Below are 17,722 nucleotides of genomic sequence, written 5' to 3'. Positions count from 1 at the left end.
CAGTTGTTTGATCGTATACCTGTCCATGATGAAATAGCAAACCTTACTGAAGAGAAATATCAATATCAAAAGAGCGGGAAAAATATTGCGTCGTTTGCTGTCCCTATCAATCTACTTTTGTAGCTACTCTATTGAAAACCCTCTATTTCATACATCTTGCCGAGAAATTTCGGCTCATACACACAACTGATTTCCCCAAAACTATTTGGGAAGTCACCAAAACTATTTGTGAACTTAACATACTTCTACCTTTCAGATACTTCCAAAATCGGAAGAAGACATCTGACCAATATGTATAAAAAACATTTGCTCTCTTTGACTAGGCGATAATTTTTCTACTATATTACTACAGAATGCGCCCTATTGCAGCAGATTAATAAAAATAAATTCTTAAAAATTCAACTTATGATGCAACCGTCAAATAATTTCGCAGTAATAAGAAAAATAGCAGGAATTCATGTAAAATTAAATTTCTGCATTTGAATGGATTTCACTATAAAAATTATTTGTAGAAGTGCACTCAAATTCCGCATACTCATAATCAATGAATGAGTACTTACACAGATAGATGTAGCAATTTCATATACCGAAGTGATAATTGAGTTGAATATATTTCATATTTCAATCAATAAAAACATTTTCGCGTCGCGACGGCGTATCAATTATTGAATGGCGCAGATTCAAGCATTTCGAATGATGATTTCACGATAAATAAATATTTAAAATTTCAAAATGAAATGTGTTATGTTATTTGAATATAAATAGTCATGCACATAATTGACATGTCAGAAAGGATAAATGAGAAATGAATTAAAAAATAAAATTATAATAAATTGTTACTGAATGTTGCCGTTAATTAATCGCATCAATCAGTTAAGTTATTGCAAGAGAATTTTATTTAACCCACGCTCATCCATTATAGTATTACCATCTAGCTGTAACTAAGCAAAATCTCTAAAGCAAAGTTATCATATTAATGTAGACAACTACAAATTTAAAGTTGTTTCTAATGTAAAATTTACTTTTTATTAAAATAAAAATATGTTTAAAATTTATTATAATTTTCATAAATCTCTCTCGTCTAACAATAATAATACACTTTATTTAATTTTGTTACCTGGTTAACTGGTTCCGCCCCAGGCAATAACTCAACCAGCGCAATTTCTAGCAGCTTCGAGTTCATGCGTACAAACAATTTTAACACGTTTTCATTAAAATATTTGGTGCTTCAATTAAAAATTCATAAAGTTCATACTCGCAAAGTTGCTAACATCGACCAAACAGTAATTAAATAAGCAATTTATGTAAAATTGAAGTGGTATATGCAAAGCACAGCGAAGGTGGCGAAATTTATTTCAGAAAAAAAAATAATGATATTTTGGCAAAACTTGCAGAGTGGCGAATCGAACAAACAACTGGTATAAAACAAAGGAAAAATGGCATAATTAAGCAGAATGAATGAAAAACACATTGTTATAATATTTTAAGAGCTACTTACTGGTATTACATTCAATTTAATATCTGTACATTTGTAACATTCGCTAAAAGTAACGCTCAACTTGTTCACCCAGTAATTTAGAGAAAAGCATTTTTATTTAAAAATATACTTATAAAAACACATAAGAAAATTATTTTGAAAATTAATTTTCAAAATAGCTTCAAAGCAAAATAGGCAAAAATAAAACCGGTAAAAATTATAAATTTATAATAGACAAACCAAACTGTACTTGACCTGCATGAAGGAAAACCAGACAACAACAAATAAGTAGTAATGTAGAGAAGACGAGTGAGACTTTGTCAACAAGTAGACAAAGCTGTAATGATGCTAAAATAAATCCACATATTTTATATAATAAAATTGTACGTATTTACATATACATATATATATATATATGCTCAAATATTTTTCGCATCACAATGCGAATTTAAATATGAGAAATATGAGAGGTCAAAGTCTAAATTTAGCATACAAAAAAAATGGGCATGCTTATTGCTAGTAAGAGTAAATTTAATAATACTTAGGATTTCACATTACACAAAAATAAGACTAACAAGTAAGAAAAGGCTATGTTCGGGTGCAACCGAACATTTTATACTCTCGCAATTTATCACTATACTTTTATTAAGATAACACACAATTTGACCCACATATTCGGTATAAAGTTCAATAGGCTAACGGAAATCGTCATATATAGTATATAGACTGAGGTAATTCCTGAACCGATTTCACTCATTGTCACCACCATTATACATTATATCTAAGATTATATGCTCACCTAATTTGGCTAAGATATTTCACATATTAACCGATTTATAATTAAGTCCATCGTATTTTGAAAAACCTATAATAAAGGTACGGAGACACACTATTAGAAGAAAAAGATTTCCTCTGCAATCAATTAAGATATCTGAGAGATTTACCGATATTTTCGGTGAAAAATTACCCTAAGGCACTGAGTTCTTCATATTCTATATCCGAGGCATTGAAAAGTTATAGTCCGATTTCGACATTTTTTTCACAAGTGTTGTCACAGATCATATATAGTATTTGTTTAAAATTTTATTCCGACATATTCATTGGTTCGTAATGTATATATTACTAGCAGACCGCTCCGGCTTCGCAGGGGATTGTGATGCGAAGAGAATGACTTGAAAGCGATTTTCAGTTTCAGATTAAGATTCTCCATCACGGTGTCTCTTACCCTCACCTGGGAACTATTTCCCATTAAGACTAAGCAATAAATATAGCCTAAATAATAGTAGTATAAATAAAGTGAACGCATCGGATGGAGTTTAAAATTGAGTTATATGGAAAGTAGGCGTGCTTGTGCACCGATTTCGCCCATTATCAAGGTGTCAAGAAAATATTATATAACGAATTTCATTGAAATCAGTCGAGTAGTTTTCAATCTGAACGCAGCTTTCTTCAGTTATTTCTTCTCTAAAGTTTAGTGTTTCTGATGTTTTTCGTTAGAGAGTTATCGCACTTTTAGTAATTTTTATACTCTCGCAACCTGTTGCACAGAGTATCATAGTTTTGTTCACATAACGGTTGTTTGTGTCACCAAGAAATATAAGAGTTACATATGGGGTTATATATACATAAATGATCAGGATGACGAGTAGATTTGAAATCCGGATGTCTGTCCGTCCGTCTGTCCGTCTGTCCGTCTGTCCGTGCAAGCGATAACTTGAGTAAAAATTAAGATATCTTAATGAAACTTGGAACACATGTTCCTTGGCACCCTGAGGAGGTTGCTTTCGAAAATGGGCAAAATCGGTCCACTGCCACGCCCACAAAATGGAGGAAACCGAAAACCTATACAGTGTCATAACTAAGCCATAAATAAAGTTATGAAAATGAAATTTGGAACATAGGATCCCATTAGGGAGGGGCACATTTGGATGTAATTTTTTTGGAAAAGTGGGCGTGACCCCGCCCCAAATAGGTTTTTTGTATATAACTCGCAAACCAATAAAGCTATATAAGCCAAACTTTCTGCAGTCGTTTCTTTTAGCCATTTCCTTATACAGTCCAAAAATGAAAGAAATCGGATAATAACCACGCCCACCTCCCATACAAAGGTTAGGTTGAAAATTACTAAAAGTGGGTTAACTCCCTAACGAAAAACGTCAGAAACACCAAATTTTACATAAGAAAAGGCAGAAGAAAGCTGCACTGAGATTTTTTTACAAAATGGAAAATGGGCGTGGCGTCGCCCACTTATGGGTCAAAAACCATATCTCAAGAACTATTCGACCGATTTCAATAACGGTAATCGGTATATAACACTTTCTTGACACCCTGATGACACGGGTGGAATATGGGCGAAATCGGTTCACAACTACGTCTACTTCCCATATAACCCAATTTTGAATTCCATCTAATTCGTTCACTTTATAATGTATTCATAAGGAACCAATGAAGCTAGCGGAATAAAACTTTACACAAATACTGTATTTGAGCTGTGACATCACTTGTGGAAAAATTGTCAAAATCGAACCATGACTTTTCAAGGCCCCTGATATCAAACATGAAGAACTCAGTGCCTAAGGTTAATTTTTCACCGAAAATATAGGTAAATCCCTCAGATATTTTAATGTAATTCATTCCCTCTGAATTTTTTTCTTATAACAGTTTCTCTCTGTACCTGAAATGGTAAAAATTGGGTCATAACTTCCCCAGATCCCATATACCTAATTATAAGTAATATTAAATTAAGTGAGCGTATAGTCTTCGATACGTTGTATCTTGGTGGTGAAAACGAGTGAAATCGGTTTAGGAATTACCTCAGTCCCCATATACTATTTATGATGATTTTCGTTATTCTATTGAACTTTATGCCGAATATATGGGTCGAATTGTGTTGTCTTTATAAAATTACATCAATAAATTGCGAGAGTATAAAATGTTCGGTTACACCCGAACTTAGCCCTTCCTTACTTGTCAACATAACCTTTGTGTGTGAGGTGGGCGTCGTTATTATCCGAAATCAACTATTTTCATGATATATGGTGGGTTACGTAAGGGAACCGACTGCAGAAAGTTTGGTTCATATAGCTTCATTGGTGTGCAAGATATATACAAAAAACGTATTTGGGGGCGGGGCCACGCCCACTTCCACCAAAAAATTTAATCCACACATGTACTAAATTTTACTTTTATAACTTTATTTATGGGTTAGTTATAACACTTTATGTGTTTTCGCTTTTCGTCATTTTGTGGGCGTGACAGGGGTCCGATTTTGCCCATCTCACGGTCCCAAAGAGCATGTGTACCAAGTTTCGTCAAGACATCTCAATTTTTACTCAAGTTATCCGTTGCACAGTCGGACGGACAGACATACATTCGGATTTTGCCACGTCTCGTCACCCTGATCATTTTGATATATATAACCCTATATTTACATGGCTTATGACTTACAAATAACCGTTATGTGAACAAAACTATAATACTCTCTTAACAACTTCTGTTGCGAGAGTATAAAAAGTGAAACAATTTAAACAAATATTCTTTAGAATTTATTCGTTATTATTTTTTGCGAGTAGTCCAAACAATATCGTCATTACACTTTGCAATGGATCAACTACAACAGTGATATTATAGCATACAAAGAGTTCTTTGCCAACCCACACACACCTCTTTAGAACAACAGCTAAGTGTACATATTGCAGGTAAATTGATTGCAACCATGCAACAAAAGCATCTAAGCCAACATTCCGCTAAATTTGCCAATTTGCATTGGAACATGTCAGCATTATTGCATTATAAGCATTCAATGCTTTGCTGCCTCAGTAAATCACATTTGGTAAAGAGAAGACAAATATTTTGTAGCAATGCAGCCAAACTATGGCATGAAATGTCGTAAAAGACTAAGCTTATTGTCAGTCTGGTTGTGCAGACTTGTGTTGTGCAAATGCAATTTCTTATTATACATATACAATAATGCCAATTTAAATATTGCGATTACTTTGTAAAATATGCAGAAAATCCAGGCTTAAAAAAAAAATACGGATAAAAATATTTATATATTAAATATACCAACCATAGAATACCATATGTCAAATTGTCAATATAATAAATACGTCAAAAAGGATAAGTTTAGTAAATTTTCTCTTTGAAAAATCATTTTAGGCTAGGTATTAAAATAAATATAAAAGCAATGAAATTTCATTGCGTAATAAAATGCCATTAAAAAGAGCTTACAAAAATACTCTTTGAGAAGGACACTTATTGAAAAAATGGCATTTCAACCGAGTTTTATAAGTCTTACAGTTGAAAACAGTTTCGAGTAGAGTTGCCATACGTTTAAAATTTTTAATTCGATACTATTTATGGTATAAAACGGTATCATATTTCATCACTTCATAATAGTGTTAAATTTTAAAAATTAGTAAACACTCCCAACATAAGTGGTACATAGTAAAATGTTCACATAACGGTTTTTTGTAACACATCATCTCTCAAAATGGTATTGAACTCGACCAGAATCTACACATACCCCTGTCAAAATTCATTGACCTCATTTAAAATGTAAACCAACACCGATCATAATGCAAACAAATCATTTGTCAACAGTTTGTTTACAATTTGACCGAGGTCAATGACTCAACGGGGTTTATTTGCATTTCTCATCTAAACTCCTCAGATACCGAACATGAGGACATAGTACCTTGTTTTTCTATATATTTTTTATGCCGGCAATGCATTCAGACGAATTTTTAGACTAAAGTTTTCGAAAGTAAACTATTACTTATTATTGAATAGTCCAATATAGGTCTACATCAAGTATCATCTTTAAAACATATTCTCATTTTTGTATAAATTCCAGACACATCATTGTGGTAGTATTGTTTACACTAAATACTAACGCCAAGAATTTGGTGAACATTTCTACAAGTATTTCTGTAAGGAAATATGCGAACTACGTGTGTGCTTACCAGACACAACTGAAAACATGGCAGATTCACATTCATGCAACTGGAGAATTTGCAGAACGAAGAATGTGTCAGAGGCAAAACTAGGCACACAATAAGTCCAGAACAATAATGTTTGTATTGTTAGAAAATTGCTAAGATTGTATTTCAGTGAATTTATTTCAGTGAATTTGATGTTTTTTATTGGACATGATCGGAGCTATGACCTATTCGAACTTATTATCTGAAATTTTCCGAATTCAACTTAACTTCATTGATGCACCAAGGAGCCATAAAAGAAACCAATTAGAACTTTCTTGGAAACATTTCTACCATAGATCACATAGAAAAATTATATTGAACTAAATTTGAAGTAACGTACCATGAACTGGAGTAATTAAAATAGAGACGTTAGAATAATATATAAAAGAGTAAATAAGAGTACTCATGTACCACCCTAGTATACATAAATGTATAAACTGCATGCTCACATATACAATTTGTATGCCTTTCTATTGCTTTGGCATTTCCTAGCCAATAAGCCGTCTGTAGCATATTTTCCTTACAACAGCCAAGCATAGCGAGCACGTAGCATGCACCCACATATGTGAGTACTTTTACCTCGCTGCATTTCAACTGCTCAGTGCACAGTGAGCTCTGAGATAACAGTTCAAGTTCAACTTTTAAGTAACAAATGATATACACACTGACTTTTGCAAGCAAGCAATTTTTGGAACAACAGTACGTTTTATACAACAACAAAAAAAAAGATATACAAATTGCCCATACCCCAAGCAATTTGTCGTTGTTTATATTTCTTCTGGTGTGCAACTCAATATATTTCGGCAATATCTATAATAAATACAACAAAAAATTTTACAAACACAGCGTGTATGTTTGTGTTATTTCACAGTGAGTGCATACCTCCATTTTACAGTTAATAAAATTTGCAGTTCCTTTTGTGTACTTGACAAACGATTTGCATTGGTATTTTTGCATTTAGCTCAGAAGGTTGCGTATACGTCATGCTGTTCCAATACAATATATTAAATGAACTGGCTGGCTGAATGCTTGTATTAAAGATTATTGAAAAGTTAACTGTTAAAATAAAATAATAGAACGTAACATTATTAACAATGTGGTGATGGAAATATAACCATATATCGAAGAAAATTATGCTCGAAGAATTAATTTACCAAAGGACACACTAGTATTTGCCTAATTTCGCAATGTCAAGTTTACTCTTCACTTAACAAAAGTAACAGAAATGCCGAAGATGATAATTAAAATATCAAAATGTTCTCTTTATTCGCAGAGGTAGGACTTTACTTTTGAATTAAGTCTAAAACCCTAAAGGAATATTTTGAATTATAAGTACTGGTTCTAAAAATTATGTACTTAGTAAGTCGAGAAATCGGCGCATATACTGCTTTCCTTAGTAACACTAAATTTGCTGTAATTTTAAAGAATTCCATTTAATATCACAGCAGCAAACAATTAAAAGCAACCAATGCAAAAATATCTGAATTTCACAAGAATATCACTTTCACATTTCACATTTTGACCAATATAACCTTGAAAGCCACAACACCAACATAAAGCATTTATATGCATTTTGTTGTTATTTCTGACCCGGGGCATATGCGTGCAGACCGTTACTGTGCGTGGCATCACAACGAAATCTGTCAAAAGGCATTAAACAAAGGAATGGTAAAATCGTTTCATAAAAAAACGTCGGAGCACACAAAACCTGTAAGGGAAAACAGAAAATGTGAATTTCGACTTGGATTTTAATTATTTCGAACATATTGGACACATTCTGGCACTTACGTTGATGACGGCCGTAAAAGGAGTTCGTAACTTGCGTGAACTTTAAATCATTTTTCAGCTGTCACGCAACTTGCTTTCACTCATTTTTCTCTGCCATCGCCTCGTCCTCGTCCACCTTGCTCGATTTTGTAGCTAATAAAAATGACTTGGACGCTTTTCCTACGTTTTAAAGACCATTTTCATTTCTTTTTGTTTTTACATTTTTTGCAGTCTTCTTTCCGGTTTTCTTCAATGTCATTTTTCTTGTCACCTCTGTCATTGTCATTGATTTTAGCGACAGTTTTTTCAACAATTGAATGCTGTTTCTCTGTTATTACATTTTAATTGATTATTTCTTAGAAAGCGAACTTGCAAAATTTAAACGAAATTTAAGAAAAATGTAAATATATTTGCTTATTTTACTTGGAAAAATTACAACATTATAGTCTTTCGTTAATTATAGACAAAATAATTAAATTAGTTCAAGTTTTGTTTCATACATAATATAAAGGGTGTGCCAAAAATGCAATTTAATAAAACATTATTACGCTATACAATCTGTAGCTGGCAAACGTTAGAAAAAATCTGTTGAATTTTTGAATTCATACTTACATTGAACTTGTTCTTTGATAAAATTATAAATTTAAAATGGTGACAATGACCGCTTTGCGAGGAAAATCTGGGGAATTATGAGGCGAATCCTTCAAAATACCACCGATTATGTGAGAAATATTTTCATGATCAGTAAGTAAGTAAGTAATCAGCGGAGTTAGGCATAGAACAGACGTTCAAATTGCCGAATCACTACAGCATATTTCAAGCAGAGGTCTTAGCTATTGGGAAAGCTGCAGAGCTAGCCTCCAACGCACCAACCCGATACTCTAAAGTTAACGTCTACGTAAACAGCCGTGCAGCGTATGTGGAGAGTGTCGCCAAAAACATGCGGCTACACTTCTACTGGGTTCCAGGCCATAAAGGCATTGAGAACAACGAAATCGTAGACGGGATTACCAAGAGTGGTGTACAGCTGTCACCCAACAATATGATTGGCATCGGTAAACCCATGCACTGTCTGTACGACGACATGGATAGCTGCATGATAAGAAAAATCAAAACGCGTTGGAAGGTTATGCCGGGTTGTAAAACAGCAAAGGTAATGTGCAAGATCGGAAGATCGAAAATACCCAAGGTTCATACTGGCACTCGATAGAAAGGGCTGTAGGACCATGCTTAGCATTCATACTGGTCACAGCCTAGTAGCGGCACACGCCTATAAGATTTTAGGGGCCTCACAATACGTTAAGTTGGATGAGTCATCGTCAGTGAGGCTTTATAACTCTTAAAATTAACGTCAAGCACAGGCATCCTAAACGATGACTACGAATACGTGAAGGTACTCCATCTAGTATCGCTAAGGACCATAATTGGTCTTTGCGTGGCCTGCAGGCCTACCAGACCAACCTAACAGTGGGTAGAATTTTTCTGCCACGAAAAAAATGCCGCATTATAACATATTTTTGATTCCAGGAATAGCCTTTATTCAAGCCATTAATAATTCGAGAATCTTTTAGCATTTATTCAACATTCGATTTGTCAAAAAATCGGTTTCCATAACAAGAGAGACTTATAGAGAGAATATAGAGAGAGAATTTTTTTGCCACGAAATAAATGTCGCAATATATCATATTTTTGATTCCAGGAATAGCCTTTATTCAAGCCAAACTTGAGAATCCTTTAGCATTTATTCAATATTCCTTTTGTCAAAAAATCGATTTCCATAACAAGAGAGACTTATAGAGAGAATATATGGGATCTTAACAAATTTGATATGGCTTCCTGTTGATGAACCTTCCTCTATCTTTTGTGCAATCTGTTTGTTCAATTTAAAAACTAACTGACTATCTCTAATGAAATGGCCTCCTATGCCAGTGTGACTTGGCGTTTTATTCATATTTTAATAATACAACACCCTTTATAATACATACATATATATGTATTTATATAAATAACCTCACACCGCATTTTATTTCATTCTAATTGTGCATTTTATTCACGATTCTTTTATATTTGCACACGAAAGAAATGTGACAATTGCCAGCTATGGCAACCCCTTTGCCGCTACGCTATTTTAGATTACTCATTCTGTTTTCTTTTTTATTTCATTTTTCCACTATACGATTCCTTTTTGCCATTTTTGAATACCTCTCTAAACCTTCGCCGCAAATGGGTTGGCTAGAAACACGCGTCAGCACACAATTCATCACTTTTTCACCCCAATTTGCTGCGGCTTTTTCTATTCGCATGTGCATATAAAGCGCAGAAAATTGAAACAAAACATTTTTATAATAGTCACTCAAGAAATCACAACACGTACTTAGCTGTTGGTTATTTTCGTCACGCCAGCAAAACGAGAAAACTAAGTTGAAGAAGCGCTTCGCTGCACACAGAATTGGGTGAAGAGTTCTTTGCTTTATTTTTATTGTATGTATATATGTTATACAATTATTTCGTATATACATATGTGCGCCGAGTATTGCATATTGCTTGGAAAAGTTAGCAAAGTTAAATGCTTCCGAAAGTTAGAAAAACATTTACCAGTTATTTGCATTCGAAATGAGTTTCTTTATTAGTTTTGAAAGAAGGATATTAGTCAGAGAGTTTCTTACAAGCAACTTATGAGGTCAAAAAAGTAAGCCATATATAAATGTAGCCATATATGTATGTATATGAGTACATAAGGCTAGTTGAAAAAATTGAGTCTGAGAACTTTAAGGATTTCGATGCGAAAAAGTAGTAAATCATTCCACTGCCCCTTTTAAGGTAAACCATTTTAATAATTTTTTTATAAAAAAAAAAAACAATTTCAGGGATTTTTTCAACAAAAATCAGACCCAAGTAGAACCGAAAAATCTTACAAGGGATGTTTGATAAAAATAGGAAGTAGCAGGCAAAGAAAGATAGCCCCAATACAAATTCCTTGTAAAAATCGTAGAATTTCTAAAAATTTAAAAAAAGGCAAGCACATTTTAAACCATATGAAATGGTCTCATTATTGCCCGGTTATTCTAGAGTCTCTCTCAATAGATAGTCAAAAATACTGAGAAGCAAAATAAGCATGCAGAGCAAGCTACTCACTTAAGTTCGTTCATTCAGCTTGTTTATAATATTTTTTATATTTTTACTTAGGCAACTCTTCTATAATGGAACTTATACCTTTTCATCACTATCTAATGTCATTCATATTTCTTGTTTCCTTAATCAAAAGCCACTTAAACGCTTCCTTCATCGTCTAGTTCAACTGTCAAACATTGTAACGCATTTTAAACAGCAAATTGCGCCTTTTGTCGGTTACACTTTCAGTTCAGTGAATACAAATTTGCAAAGCATAAACTACGATAGCAATACACTTTAAAAACCGTTTATTAAATATTTTTATATTATCGCATACTCAAATATTTTCCTCCTTATTTCTCTTTTCTAGTGGCTACATAACTACTGTCCTTTTCTTGCGTATTTAATTTCCCAATTATGTATTCATACACTTTTTTGAAGTACATTAAAAAAAAGAATAATCAGTGATTAATTGAACAGCTTCCAAAGATAGCATTTAACTAATAGCAATGTTCACTGATTAATTAACCACTTAGTGCAAAAGTTGTGTAGCAGTGTGTATATGCAATACAAATAATTTATGTTCAAGTTAGATATTTCGATGATGAAAATATGAACATATTTGTTAGATAAAACTCATTATCTGTAATCATTCAAATTTACACGAATTTCTAATAAAAATATATTCTTACCTTCATTTCATATATATTTGAATTTTATTTAAAAACGTTTCTTATATGAATCAAGCATTTTTTTTCAGAAATTTATTACACCGTTAGTTACTCTATATTCCACAAATGCCCAAAAAGTAACTCATTAACGCCTCTCTCATGTAGCTGCATTCAAATATAAAACTAATGAAACTTTGTCGCAACGAAAAACAAAACCATTTTATTATTACGACCATAGAGGCGTTGACACACGCTATCCGTTTCGGTGGAAATTTATGTAAATTTCATGTTAAACATTCGCAAGCAAAAGGCGTGGATATACAACAGTTGAAATTTTTTTATTGCCTTTTATGTTTGATATTAGGCGACTGTCGCAGCTGAGTAGGTTGAGAATAAACAGGTGTTAAGTAGGTTTGAAACCGTTAGAGGAAAGATTCAAAGTAAATATTTTTTTGCATTTTTTTATGAAATCCAAACATATATTGGAGCAGAACAGTATGCTCGAAATGTATGGAGGTATAGAGTGCGGTGTAACCATCTCAATGATGCACTTTACGAAAAAATTTAAACAAAACAATGATACTTGTTGAGCACTTCATAAATTCTTAAAAATTTAAATTTAATTTCCGCTTGAACTTAGCACTTCTTCCTTACTTATTTTATTCTTTAATTGTGCATAATTAATATTAATTTTTCATCTTATACGATTACTTCTTTAATTTTAATTATGCCGCAAATGCAGTAATTATGTGATAAAGAAAAACATGATAATAATTAAACGCGTGCCACATTCAGGCGTGTTTACAGTTGCTGCTCCGTCAAAACACATCCACTGTGATAAGCCGTCAACAAGTTGACTACAGAGAGAATTCCACCAATATACTTATGTATATCCTTAATCCATGCAAAGGCTCGTAAATAGCTAAAAGTCAGCAGCAATAACGGAAGAAAAGTGTTGGTGGCATGATATGGTAAGCAAAAACTTAACAACCAAACGAGAGGAGCTAATGAAATCATCATAAGCGCAGCAAAGACGACAACAACCATTTCAGTGTAGGAAGTGAGTGCAGGCTACAATGTCAACAACAGCTGCACATCCGCTTACACAAAAGACTTCCGCTGCTTTTGCTCAAAGAGGCAGAAGTAGTTAAGTTACGAGTAGGTAGACTATTTGTAATTGTTGCTCTCAGAATATTTTTTCTCTTCTACATGTTTATCTTGTCAGTTTTCTTTTTTGTTATTTGTTTTTTTTTTTTTTTGTTTTCTACTTCCTTGACTGCCTCACTCCCACGACCTTCTTTTACTTTTTTCACTTATTTACTTACCTTTGCATGCAAGAAAGATTCTTATGCTTATGTTCTTGACATTCCATGGGTAGTCGCCTATTTGTTATCTCTTAATATCTTCTCATTAGTTAAGACAAATACAATATAACTCAATTATCCATACAAATTAAACAGTAGACAGCATCTACTATTGTCGACTGACCTTGCGCACGCATTTGCTGTTTATTGCATAAGAAATTTCTCATAGCGATTACTTAAACAAGGTCGTATACATAGGCAGTTTAGAAAGCTTTAAATTAAGTATTTATTATTTGCCTTATAGCCTTTTCGCACAAGAGCTACTTGATCAATTAACCGGCCTTTGCACGCTTAAAGCGCTAATTTAGATCGATTTACCATACTAAATAAAAATCTCATTTTACTACATTAATTTTTTAATTGAATTTTAATCGACTTGAAAATGAAATGCAACTCTGCGATAAAGACTGTATTTGTAATTATATAAACGTTCTTTGTCTGAGAGTTGTTGTTCACACTACACGACGGTAGATGTTGCTGCTGGAAATAAGTAATAAAATAGCAATCACCTGATGAAATTTACCAACTTCTTGCAAAAGCAAAAACAAAAATTTGTAACCTCTGATCGATTATCGAGTATTTGTATTGTATGTATTTGTATTTGTATTAGTTTTAGTTGATATTTAGTTCATCTTGTTCATCCTTAAAAAACTGGGCTAATCTTTAAGAAGCCCAATCTCGCAGCTGTTATTGCTGTGAGAAATCAAGGTCCTGAAAGTCTGAATAAAAAAAAAACAGAAAAGTGCAGAACGTCTTTCATTCCTCGCCGGATCTACTAGTGGCATCGTAATTATAATCTTTTTTTTTTTTTTTGAGATAGCCACAAATAAGTTCACATTTACAACTGTCAACACAAAATGCTTGTTACTGGTATCTTTAATATTCACGTAAGCATTTTTATCAACACTCTGTTCCAAATACTTGAGCACGCACAAAATATAGCATAAATTGCGAAAAAGCGTAGAAAAGCAAGCGTAAATGTAGTCAATATATATAATATAGGTGGTACCATTTGAAATTGCGAGCGCACGAATTTCGCACGACCTTCAAAACTCTTAACTGAGAAACTTGACTGAAATACTTGTACACGACGAGTTCTATGTTTGCCTCTATGCCGTGAAAAAAATTACAATGCACGATATATCAGGCGACTTTGCATAATAAAAAGTCACGTTATATTTGGGTTTGCCCTTGCTTGATTCACCGCTTTCAGGTGGGTAACGTGTGCCTGCAAGTTTTCACCGCTGACTCAATGTATTTATTTTCTACACCTCAATGCAAACAAATGTGCGATATCTTTACACGCTTAGCATACTTTCATGGGCAATAGAATTGCAGATAATATATATTAATATGTATTTATGTGTTTTCATATTTGCATAAAATTTGAAGACTTGTTCAATGTGTTCTTAACACTGATTTGCTGCTGGAATAATATTCGGTATTTATTTAATAAAATGGATATGTATGAATACAACCCAAACTAAGTCATACATTTTAGTTGACACGAAAAACCTGAATAACTGAATATTTTATATAGTAGACCTAAAGACTGAGAAAGTATTTTGAAAATTTTATTGCTGGTCTAAATATTTAAATCTGAAAGATATTAATTAACTTCAGTTGGCTTGATTTCAGTTACATAACATAATCTTAATATCAAATATTCTGTCAAATAAGTACACGGAAATTCTTATTTTAAAATTTCCCAGGTTGGCACAACTGTCAGCCACTATTCTGTCAATTTTTATTGCTATGTGTCATTTAGTTTGTTTACGGCGTCATTAGGAACAAGTCAACCTTTTGTGTTCGTTGCGATTTTTACTGTGGATAAAAATATTGTACAAAGAGTTTGTGTGAAATTTTGTATTTGAAACGAAATTTCTTGTGCTAAAACGTTGGAAATGTTGAAAAAACATTTGGTGATTCAACCATGTCGAAAACTTAAGTTTACGATTGGTATAAATCGTTCAAAGAGGGGCGAGAAGAAGTGAACGATTTGCCACGTTCAGGGCGGCCTTCGACCTCTTCAACTGAAGAAAACGTCGACAAATAAAAAGAAATGGTGCTCGAAAATCGTAATTATAGTTTGCAAGAGATAGCCCATGAGATCGCTCATCATATTTTGGTTGATGTTTTGGGAATGCGCAAAGTCGCTTCGCGATTGGTGCCAAAAGATCCGAATTTTCTTCAAAAAATGAATCGCACAAAGTGATCATTGCGAACGAGTTTTTGAACAAATATCATCGAACAACCACCGTACTCTCCAGAAATGGCCCCGTGGCACTTTCTCTTGTTTAAAAAAAATCGTACTTGTTGCCAGAAGCCAACGGCGACATTGAGTTGAGAGTATTTCTCTCAAGATTTTCTGCAGTAAAAAGATCTATGTATTCTGGTTGATGACGTCAGCCGAACGTGTTGGTTGAGGTATTTATGAGGATATCATTTTCTCTCAATCTAAGTGACAAATTCCGACTAAATTAATTGGATATGATACACGTGTCTTCACTTTACCACACTAGTGTTTTAATTCGCTATAATGATATTAATGATGTATGATACGTGTTATACTCGTATGATCAAAGATATAATAAAAAAGCAAAAGTAGTGGAATTAAAGTAGCAATGCATTAAAGCATGAGTCACACTCGCGTTTATTATTAATTTTAGTATTTAGAAATAAACATTAAACCAAAGCATACAATTTACGATAAAATTTAATTTCATTTTGCCATAAGCAACACATCTTAGTAAGTGTTGCTATAAACACTATTGTGTAAAAAAACTTTGACCATATTGAAGGAAAATTTGTCAAAACTAGCTGTTATTATTAGTTCTTTTAATAATAAATAATAATTTAATTTTAGCTTTATTAATACAATAATATATCTTCCCGCAAAAATTGCCATTGCGTATGAGTAACTTTTTGCAAATTCTTTTTATTCTTAGTTATCCAATATCTCTGTCGCTACTGCGACTTTTCCAATTACTCACTCCCCAATTACAGTCAAATCGCGACGCTCAATCTATAAAAAAATCACCTAATATTTTTTCATAATTTCCCCCATTATTCAACTAATTTATGGGCTGTTACACGTATCAAACAAATAACCAACGATTTCACAAATTTGTCTGCATGATTGCTATAATTAAGAAAATTGAATAATTACTTGCACTTGTACAGCACATTTTCTATGTCATTGAGTCTGACCAGTTTTATTGACGAAAGAGTAGCCAAAGTGGAGAAATAATTAATGAATAGTATGAGCAAAATGTTCATCATAACTGAGCAGCGATGTGACACTGATGTTTGTACAATTTATTTTTGAATTTTTTTTAATTTTTACTTCGATATTTGTTATTCTATAAATATCAACTAAAAAGTGAATCATACGCACTGGTCATTTCTCTTTGTCATTCAAAAGCAACGCAAAACTATTAATTTAATAAATATTTAGATTTCTTCAAACAATATCTATTTGAATGCATATAACGTTCCGCATCTGTAAAAATATATAGTTATAGCAAAAAAAAAAAAAATTATAAATTTGTTCAAAGCAAAGCCAATAGAGCATGAGCATAGGTAGAATTGCACAATGGACGCATTTATATATACATATATTAACGTGTTTAATGAAATGTGTAATCGTAATCTCTTATGAAAACAGTGTTATGCAAAAAGTTACTCATACCCACTGTATTTCTTATTTATTATGAAAATTGATATACAGACGGCTTTGTGTATTTGAATGAAACTGTTATATTTTAATGCTTCATTAACTCACGCATTCTTCTACCCCATAAAGCAAGCAAATATACTTGCTTATTTATAGTAAAAAAATATGTATAAAAAAATTAAATTGGGCTTATATTCGTTCGAAATGATAAGTTCAAAAATTATAAAAAAAAAAAATTTATAAAAAATAAATGTATCCTTAAAAATCATAAAAACACATGCAAACTGTTAAATGCAATACAATATAATATCACATAAGTTCCTGGACTTTTCCAATCCAATTTCTAAGCTCAATAAATGTAATGCTATTTGAGTGAAAGTCTCTTCACATTCACTAGTGTTTTAGTTCGCATAACTGCACAGGTGCAACTTTAACCACCTAAACTTTGAATTTTCATCATAAAACTTAGAAATGCATGCGCTGCTCCGGCGTTTCTATCAAACTCTGACTGCACTCATACAAGTTAAAGTGTGTTAAGTATGCTTCATAAAGTTCCTACGACTGGTGTTACTCCTTTTTGTTCGGCAACTCATTCATATGAGTGTACTTGCTATTAACAAAACTTTATGCACGCTAAAACTTCAAACGAAAGTTTCAGTCATACTAATGGAATG

The sequence above is a fragment of the Zeugodacus cucurbitae genome, chromosome 2 (genome assembly GCF_028554725.1).
Source record: "Zeugodacus cucurbitae isolate PBARC_wt_2022May chromosome 2, idZeuCucr1.2, whole genome shotgun sequence".
In the NCBI taxonomy this organism is placed as follows: domain Eukaryota; kingdom Metazoa; phylum Arthropoda; class Insecta; order Diptera; family Tephritidae; genus Zeugodacus; species Zeugodacus cucurbitae.
Note: the sequence above shows the minus strand (reverse complement) of the source record.